The sequence below is a fragment of the Hypomesus nipponensis genome, chromosome 17 (assembly GCF_054491055.1).
Source record: "Hypomesus nipponensis isolate SF chromosome 17, ASM5449105v1, whole genome shotgun sequence".
Taxonomy (NCBI): domain Eukaryota; kingdom Metazoa; phylum Chordata; class Actinopteri; order Osmeriformes; family Osmeridae; genus Hypomesus; species Hypomesus nipponensis.
The window spans coordinates 10,965,001-10,974,715 of NC_140377.1; positions in this window are offsets into that span (position 1 = coordinate 10,965,001).

Here is a 9,715-nt window from a genome sequence, read left to right on the forward strand (position 1 = left end):
CAGATGCTGGTAAACAAGCTTTGCTGTTTGTATGGAGTACGCCTCAAACGATTATTCACCTTGTCTCTCCAATATCACCAAGATTCACACCCTACTCTGTTTATTTGAATCTATCCATACCTGAGACTGCATAACCTGAAAAGGAGAGTGGAAAATAGAGGGTAAGAGGTAAAGAGAGGGAGTGAGATCAAGAAAAAAGGGATGAGGAGAGAGGGGGAGAGAAAGAGTCTGCTGAATCACAGCAGCACCTGAAAGAGGATGGGAGTAGTGATCGATCACAGCTGCGTGCACAAGCACAATTGCGCGCCTCACACGCACACAGACACACACACATACACACACACACACAGCAGCTGGGCTGCAGAGAAGCCATCTGTATAGCCTTGCCACTGCCACAGAACAGCTCACGCTGGTTTACCATACTGTACTGTGCGTGTGTACGTGTGTGTGTGTGTGTGTGAGAGAGAGAAACAAAAAGAAACAGATAAATGTAGACAGAGAGTGAAAGAGAAGGACAGAGAGAGAGAGAGAGAGAGAGAGAGAGAGAGAGAGAGAGAGAGAGAGAGAGAGAGAGAGAGAGAGAGAGAGAGAGAGAGAGAGAGAGAGAGAGAGAGAGAGAGAAAGAGAGAGAAAGAGAGAGAGAGATAGAGAGAGAGAGAGAGAGAGAGAGAGAGAGAGAGAGAGAGAGAGAGAGAGAGAGAGGGAGAGAAACAGAGAAACTTTCAACCATGACACTTTTCATGTGCAGACACACAAGCACAAAAGCCCAAATGTACATACAGTAGGCCTAGATACGATACGCTCATACGGAGACTTTACCACATACAGGCAGACCTGTGCTTTCCAACAGTGACACACACACACATACACAACCTCATGCATACACCAACAGTCACCTGCAGCTAGCCAACACAAGCAATGAATACCAACCAAGCAGAAGAGGAGGAGGGTAGGAGGGGGTGGAGACGGAGACGGAGAGAGAGATGGAGATGAAAGATGAGACAAGAGGGGATGAGAGAAGGATGGAGAAGCTGCAGGAGAGATGAACGTGCTTGTTTGTGTGGCCAGCCAGATCTGTAATGAAATCTAGGAGACGTAGACTGGCCTCTGGAATTCTCTGGGGGAAGAAAAATGGCTAATGCTAATACCATGCTAATACGGCTACTGCCACAGAGTTAGCCTAGCATGAAATGCTCATATCAAATGTCAGCCTGGCATATTAGCTTTGCGTATAATCCTACGGTACCTTGTCTCTTTCATCATTTTAACCCGACTATAGAATGAGCTTGGCTAGCCATGCTTCCAAGATAATCATTTTTAAGCTTCAAATTAGTTTAGGCTAGTATTAGCCCTCTGTTGAACTTCATAGCATATCATGCTAGCTACACTGCAGCTCGACAGAGTGAGCCCAGGCCAAAGAATGTACAAAGAAAAACATCTTAACATAACGGCAGTAAACAAACAGCCTGTGTGTCCATATTTACTTATGCGGTCTGACACCAACACACATGCTCCGTTAAAATACACACAGCACACGAGTAGCACGTGATCGAGAATAGACAAAAAAACGATCGTTTTAATGTTGCATGTGCATGTATGCGTGTGTGTGAGCACATACAAGAGCGACAGCCAGTTGGAATGACACCCCTGCTTCCTTCAACTCCCCCTCCTTCCGTTCCCTCAGTCTCTCCTCCCCCTGCGTCACCCCCCTTCAGACCTCCATCCCTCCTCCCCTCGCTGACATCTCTCAGCTCATCCTGAACTGAGTGTGAGCCCAGACAGCCTGTCGTTCTCGCTCGTTCTCTCTCTCCCCCTCTGTTGTTTCCCCTCTCCTTTTAGCTCTCTTTCCTCTTTTCCTCTCCGGATCTCTTATCTTCCAACAGCTCCATATTTCTAACTGCACTCTGTCTTCCCTCCTGTTCTCCTGCCCTATCTATATACATATCTATCTATGGCATATACATGTAGCTTGATCCCTCTCTTTCGTCATCTCCATCTGTTAGCCTCCTTTTCTGTTATCCCATAACTGTTATCCCTCACTCCCTTCCTCCTCTTCTTTCTCTCTCTTCCTCCCTTTTCTCCCTTTGCCTCTCCATCTTGAGCACATCTGTGAATCTAACACCAATCTTCTCTCTTTCACGTTCTCCCCTCACCCCCATTGCACTCTCATTATTCCACCTCTCTTCCTCCTCCCTCTCTCACTCGGTCTCCCTCTCTCTCCATCGTCTTTTCTGTCTCAGGAGATGACGCACGGTTGCGCCTCCCTCTTTCATTCAAACAGACTATCCTTCCCTCCTTCTCTATGTCTCTGTCTATGCCTGTCTCTCTCTTTTGCACACTACTTTAATCCGATAATTTATGCAGTGTGTTTGTGCCAGAATCCAAGGTTAACAGCTGAGGTGCTACAGAAGGAAAGGAGAGCATATGCCTTGGGTAATGTAGTCCGAGTGCAGTTGGCATAGTGTTTAGTCTGTGACACGAAATTATGAAGAAGACTCAATTACCCATAACACTGTGATCCTTCATGTGATGTCACTGCTCCTTGCTCATGGGAAATGTAGTGTTGTCCTCTTAGCATTACGTAACATTCAGACATTTTTTAGATGTCTTTATTGTTAAATTGTCATTAACCTAACTGCATTTCATGGTTTGTTAGACTTGGCCTTTTGACTTAATTAGCCCATTTATGTGCATTACTGTGGGAAAATGACATTTCTCTATAGATAATGCATTGATATGCATGGCAGCCAGCAGGCTAGGGTATGTGTCTGAATGTTATAGAACAGGAGGAGGATAGAAGGAACAGATGCCAAAAAGAAACCACTGGAGAATAACCTTCTACCTCTCTTTCTCCTTCCATATCTCCCCTTCTATCCTTTCTTTCTCTCAATTTCTTTTGATGTGACACACCTTTCAATCACCTTTGCTTTCGCACATTCTATACTTCTCAATATGTTACCTTCATTATCATTATCCCCCCTGTGGACTCTCCATCTTCAAAAAATATATTTCTGCTCTCTCTCTCTCTCTCTCTCTCTCTCTCTCTCTCTCTCTCTCTCTCTCTCTCTCTCTCTCTCTCTCTCTCACTATTTTTCTCTCTCTCCCCCCTCTCTCTCTCTTTCTCTCTCCCCCCCTCTCTCTCTCTCTCTCTCTCTCTCTCTCATACTTTCTCTCTCTCTCCCTCTCTCTCTCTCTCTCTCTCTCTCTCTCTCTCTCTCTCTCTCTCTCTCTCTCTCTCTCTCTCTCTCTCTCTCTCTCTCTCTCTCTATCTCTCAGACACACGGTGAAATTAAAGGTGAAAAGGATCTCTCCCCCTCAATCTCCTTCGTAATCTCTTTCTCTCTCTCTCTCTTTCTCTCTCTGTCTCTCTCACAACCCCCCCCCCACACACACACATACTCTCTCTCCCTCCCTCCCTCCCTCCCTCCCTCCCTCCCTCCCTCCCTCCCTCCCTCCCTCCCTCCCTCCCTCCCTCCCTCCCTCCCTCCCTCCCTCCCTCCCTCCCTCCCTCCCTCTCTCTCGTTCTCTCTCTCTGTCCTTCAGTGTCTGCAGCCAGCTGTGTCTCTGGGCCATTAGTGCCCTGTCCTCCCCCAATTTTCCCCATCACCGATTCCCCGGGCACAGTCTCTCCCTCCCCCAGCCCTCCACTCCTCCCTCTCTCCTCTCCTCCTCTTCCTCCTCTTCCTCCTCTCCACCCCCTCTCTCTGTCCCAGGGTTGCTGGGACATTGTCACGGCTGCAGCAGATAATAATCCTGTCGAAGGTCCACTCTCGTCCACCACTGCACCAAAACGACATACGCACACACACAAACATGCACGCACACACACACGCAGTTAATATGCTCAACAGCACGTACACACACACACACACACACACTATCACTCTCTTCCCATACACAGTAACTCTTATGAACACACACACACACGTCTGATGAGTAATGTTGCATTACGCCACAGCCTCCCTTATCCCCGGTCGTCGTCATGATAAAGAACAGGCGTGTATCTGCTGGCCTGAGGCTGCAGCCCCTGGGAGAGAACAGCAGGATGCTACAGCAGCACCGGGGGGCTATTCTCGTCCTCTGGCTCATCTGTCTGGCTCTGGGAGAGTGTTTGGTCAGCAGAAGGGTACTGGCCCACCTAACACGTGACTGAGGGCTGGAGGGGAGATCTTGCTGGACTTGACTGGACTGGACTGGATTGGAAGATGGACTGGAGGGTTGTGGAATCTGAGATATGAAAACAGAGCCTGTGTTGGTGTGTGTGCGTGTTTTTGTCGGACGGTGTTGGGGGGTGGGCGCTAGGGGAGCTTGGGAAATGTCCCTGTGACAACTTCAAGTGCTCCACTGCCCCCACGTACACACATACACACACACACACACACACACACCCTCTCTCACACATACACACACACACAGAGGTATGCACACTTGCCATGCACTGACAAATTCACACCCTGCACACATTCATTCAAAAGGGTTCACACGTTCGTACACACACACACTATCCATTTTAGATGACCCATTCCGCGTCCCCTTTTATCCGTAGGAGGGAGATATAAATGGACCGTCTGAAATGACTGTCGGCGCACTCAGCCCATTACATCATCTGCATCCGTCCTGTGATCTAACACTCCTCTCTTCCCTTCCTCCTCCCCCTCCTCCTCCTCCCGTCTCTCTCGCTCCCTCCCTTTCTCCTCCCAGAGAACACTTCATTGATTAAATCGCTTGATTTCTTGCCGCTGCATATCGACTTTCATGCACTTGAATATGGAGATGAACAAATGAGGCTGGGCTGTGGTTCGGTAATCGCCCTGGCGACCACTCATCAGGTATATATGACATGAGGCTTGACAGGAACCCAACCCCAACCCCCCGCCCCCTAAACACACATACACGCACACAGACACACTCGATGTTGACTCCCATACAGCCAGAGGCACTGCTAGGTTAGGTGGCTAGGGAGCTGGGGGGGTGGGTCTATGAGGGGGAGTGCTGGGGGTGGTTGTTAAGCTCGTAAGGGTGGCATCATGTGTCTGTGTGCGCGTGTGCAAATGTGCATGTATGCATGCATAAATGAAGCTCTCTCTGTGGCATGACGGTCTTGCAGGGCCCAGATGACCTCACTACCCTTGAGTGTGTGTATGTGCATGTGTGTGTGTGTGCGTGTGTGTGAAAGTGATTTGTGTTTGCCGTAGGAGAGCCCCTCTTTGAAGAACATCTCCTCTCCTTCCCCCTCCTCCCCTCACTCCTCCCCTTCCCCTCTGTCCCTCCTTCCGCTCTGTCCCTCCTCCCCTCCTTCCTTCCCTCCCGCTCTCTCTCCCACCCCTCCTTCTTTGCCCCCCCTTCGCCTCCCCCCCTCACACATGCTTCATACAGCTTCCAATCCCACGGACAGCGGCCTCGTGCTTAGTCTGGATTCTGCCATCACACGCGCGCAGGGGGCACACACACACACAGGCGCACACGTTCCAACACAGGCTCAAGGAGACACAGTCAACACATTCACCTGTCCTCGTGAAATTTAGAGCATATTTCTCTCCCTCCGTCTCTCTCTCTCTCTATCTCTCCTTCCTTTCTCTCCCTTTCTCTCCCTCCCTTTCCCTTTCTACCCCTCCCCTCTCGCTCCATTCCCTTTTCCGTCTACCTCCCTTTCTTTTCCTCCCTCCCTCCTCCCTTCCTCACTCCCTCTCTCTCACTCTCTCACTCTCCTCCCACCTCCCTCTGTCTGTTTGCAGTCCAGCTGAACGTCATTGTGATCAGAACAACTCTCTGACACTGTTTGCTCCTGTTGAGAATCCCAGCAATAGTTCTGGGGATAACTGGGCTTATAGCAAATCTGGTGTGTGTGTGTGAGTCTGTGTGTCTGTATTGTTGTGTTTTGGTTCATGTGCGCAAAGGGATGTGTGTGTGTGTGTGTGCATGTGTGGAGGATATTAGGTAAATCAGGTCCTCAGTATGCCTTGCATGTCTCTCTGAGAGAGATGACAGTGCAGTGATTGGGCTGATTTCAGGGACGTGAGGGGAAATCTGAAGTTAGCCTCAGGGCACAGGTGCTTATCACCTCTCTCCACGCAACATACACACACACACACGCACGCATGCACACACACACACCAACACATCCTCTCTCTCCTTGCTCTTCTGAGAAACTTAATTATCAAGTCTCTCGTGGGTAGTTTCACCATGTTGTCTGTCTAGCCACATATTACTAGCCTACCGTGTGTACATGTGTGTGTGCGTGTGTGTGTGTGTGTGTTACGTGTCCATGCACCATGATAATTAGCATTCAGAAATGTTCTTAGTCTGTCTACAAATAGAACATCTCCTTATTAACTACACCCAGATGCTCTGATCAAAAGGAACCACCTCATGTTTCATTATGAAAGATACGCACATGACAGGCTGGCTTGAAGGTTGGTCAGGCTGGTTGGATGTTTGCTCAGGCTGGTTGGCTGGATGGTCAGGTTGGTTGGATGAAAGTCAGGCTGGTTGGATAGTTAAGCTGGTTGAATGGGATGGAAGGTCAATCTGGTTGGATGGGATGGAAGGTCAATCTGGTTGGATGGGATGGAAGGTCAATCTGGTTGGATGGGATGGAAGGTCAATCTGGTTGGATGGGATGGAAGGTCAATCTGGTTGGATGGGATGGAAGGTCAGACTGGTTGGATGGAAGGTCAGGCTGGATGGATGAATAGTCAATCTGGTTGGATGGAGGTTATACAGAGAGGGAATCACAGGGTTGGCAACATCAACATTGCTGCTGCTACTGCAGCTGTGTGGTAAATGAAACATCCATATCTCTCTCTTTCTCTCTCTCCTTCCTCTTCTATTCATCTGTCAATTATCCTTTGGTCTCCCTGGCTCTAACTTTCATCCTTCTCTCTCTTTCTCTCAGGGTGAGACGGTAGGGGGATGGGGGATAGGAGAATGGAAAGAGGAGGAGGGAAGGAGGGAAAGGAGGGAGGGAGAGATCAGAAGAGAGATGGGGTTGTATGGCGCGGACGGATAGACAGATGCATTGATAAGGACTGCAACCTGCACTCGTGCTGCATAGCCACTTTTTGACTCTCTCTCTCTCTTCCTCTCTCTTTCACTGTTCATTGTCTATCCCCCTTTTTCCCTCCAGACACATTCACACACACAGAAACATGCACACACACACACACACACAAACCTCACTCTCTCCCCGTTCGCTCTCTCTCCATCTCCATTTCATTTCAGGCGATGAGCTCTCTCCTGGTTCTCAGATGTCAGAATGCTGCCTGTTAGATGGTTAGGCCGTGTAGCACACTGACCCCTTTTTCTTTTTCTCACAGTTTCTCTCTCTCCTTTAACTTCTGTCTCTCTCTCTCTCTCTCTCTCTCTCTCTCTCTCTCTCTCTCTCTCTCTCTCTCTCCCTCACCCTCTCTTTACCTCCCACCTTACACACTCTTCATTATGTTTCAACTTCAGGGGATAGAATGATTGTCTGCTCCTCTTGACATCAGAGGAATGAGAGCAACGGGAGAAAGTAGAGGGGAGAGAGCAAGATAGACGGTACTCTATTGTGGATCTCTTCCCAGCCAAGTTTCCACGCCCACATATGCACACACCACACACACATACGTGAACACACACATGCATGCAGAGACACATAAAAAACAAACACACAGACACACAGACACACAAACACACATACACAAACACACACAGATACACAAATACACACACACCTTACAGTGAGAGCAAAGAGAGAGTCCTGACTATACAGAGACTGTATAACAGAGGATTAGAAGCTTAGTGGTCTGCCATGAAATCCCCTTTTCCTCCCCAGCCTACAAAGGAGAAGGCAAATTGGTCACATTATGGAAAAGATGGAGGGAAGAAGGGAAGGAAGGAAGGAAGGAACGAGCGAAGGAAAGAAAAAAGATCCACTTGAATCCGCCCCATTGTCGTTGTTGTTCTGTCGTATCCACGCATGGCTGCCGCTGCACCTGTGACATCACATGTATCCCTGTGAGTCTCTGTTATTCTCCGTTTCCGGAGAAAGGGGTGAGAGACAGACAGAGGGGAGCGAGGAGGAGAGGAAGAGAGGGAGAAGTGACTTTGGCCTTGAATCCTGCTATTGTCTTGCCTCCAGGACAGACAGCCAGGCAGCTCAGTCAGAACGAGGCAGAGAGAGAGAGAGAGAGAGAGAGAGAGAGAGAGAGAGAGAGAGAGACGGTTGCCATGGTTACATCCCAGGAGATGCAAGCGCTTGTTTATCTGTTGGGCCGGTGTGAGCGCGCCCGACGGGCGTTCCTGTGTGCAGATGTGTGAGCGTGCCCGTGCACGCGTGTGTTTAGGTGTGAGCATGTGTGTGTGTGTGTGTGTGTGCGTGAGCACATGTTTATGCATTCTTATTTGTACATCTGTGAATGGGTGTAATCAAGTGTGCGTGTGCAAGTGTGTCTGTGTTTGCGTGTGTGCACGATTGCGCGTGTGGAGAAGGAACCACAGTCTGACCTCATTGCAGACACCAGATCAACAACACCTTGCACGCCGCACCAGAAATACTGAACACGTCGCTCAACACAGAGCCAACCTGCACAGGGGTGTTGAGGGACGTGGGGGACAGAAACCCATAGTTAAAGGTCAGCTAATTAGCTGTGTCTCAGCCAGTCAGAGACATTTCTACCGGCACAGAGTCTGCAACGCACGCATGCTGTCAGTCCACATAGGCTAGCTGAAAAACAGGGGGCAGGGGGGGGGGGGGGGGGGAGGGAGGAAGAAAGAGAGGGGAACTGGGAGTGATGAAGAGAGAAAGAGACAGACAGAGAGAGATAGTGAGAGAGGGGGTGGGGAGCAGGGAGGGAGGAGGGGGGAGACGAGATGAGTTTAGTCATATCCTGCTGCCTGACCAGTGTAGAGGCGCGCGCCGCTGACTGGAGGCGCTGCGTGTCACATGTCACAGTGTGTATGTCTCAGGGTTGACCAAGCACCAAGCAGTACCCACATAGAGACAGGCGCAAAGGCACATCCGTGCACCCCCACACGCACGCACGCACGCACGCACGCATGCATGCACCCACACCACCCACCCCCTCACCCCTACACACATATACACACGTACGCACAAACATGCGCAGGCAGAGGGAGTCTTTAGCAACGCTCGCTAGCTCAGCCTCAGGTGGGACTAGTGTAAGCTTGTATTATGATGATTTCAGTGGGAAAGTCGCACACAATTCCCGTTCAGTTGTGAAAAGTGTGTCGTTTACCTTCTGAGGAGGTGAAGAAAAGCTAGATTTGTCTGCATTACCGACAAGGACTTGTTTGATAAACCACTTCAGAGCTGTAAGAAATGAGGTGTGTGTTTGTGTGTGTGTGTGTGTGTGTGTGCGTGTGAATGTAAGTATGTATGTGAGCGTTCCTGTTTTTCGGCAGGAGTGCCAGGCCCCAGCAGTGTACCAGAGAGGTGAGCCTCAGAGTCACCCTCCTAAAAATAACAAGGCAGGTCCTCCCTCAGGACCCCGAGGAGCCGTCCTGCTCACAGCCTGATCCTTAGTGCCCTATTTCACAGGCGCCTCCTCCCTCTCTGTCTCTGTCTATGTCTCTCTCTCTCTCTGTCCCCTTATCGCCCTCTCTACCTCTCTCTTTCTCTCCCTCTGTCTCCCTCTCTCCATCTTTTCCTCTCTCTCTCTCCCTCCGTTTCCCTCTCTCTTTGTCTATCTCTGTCTCCCGCTCTACCTTTCTCCCT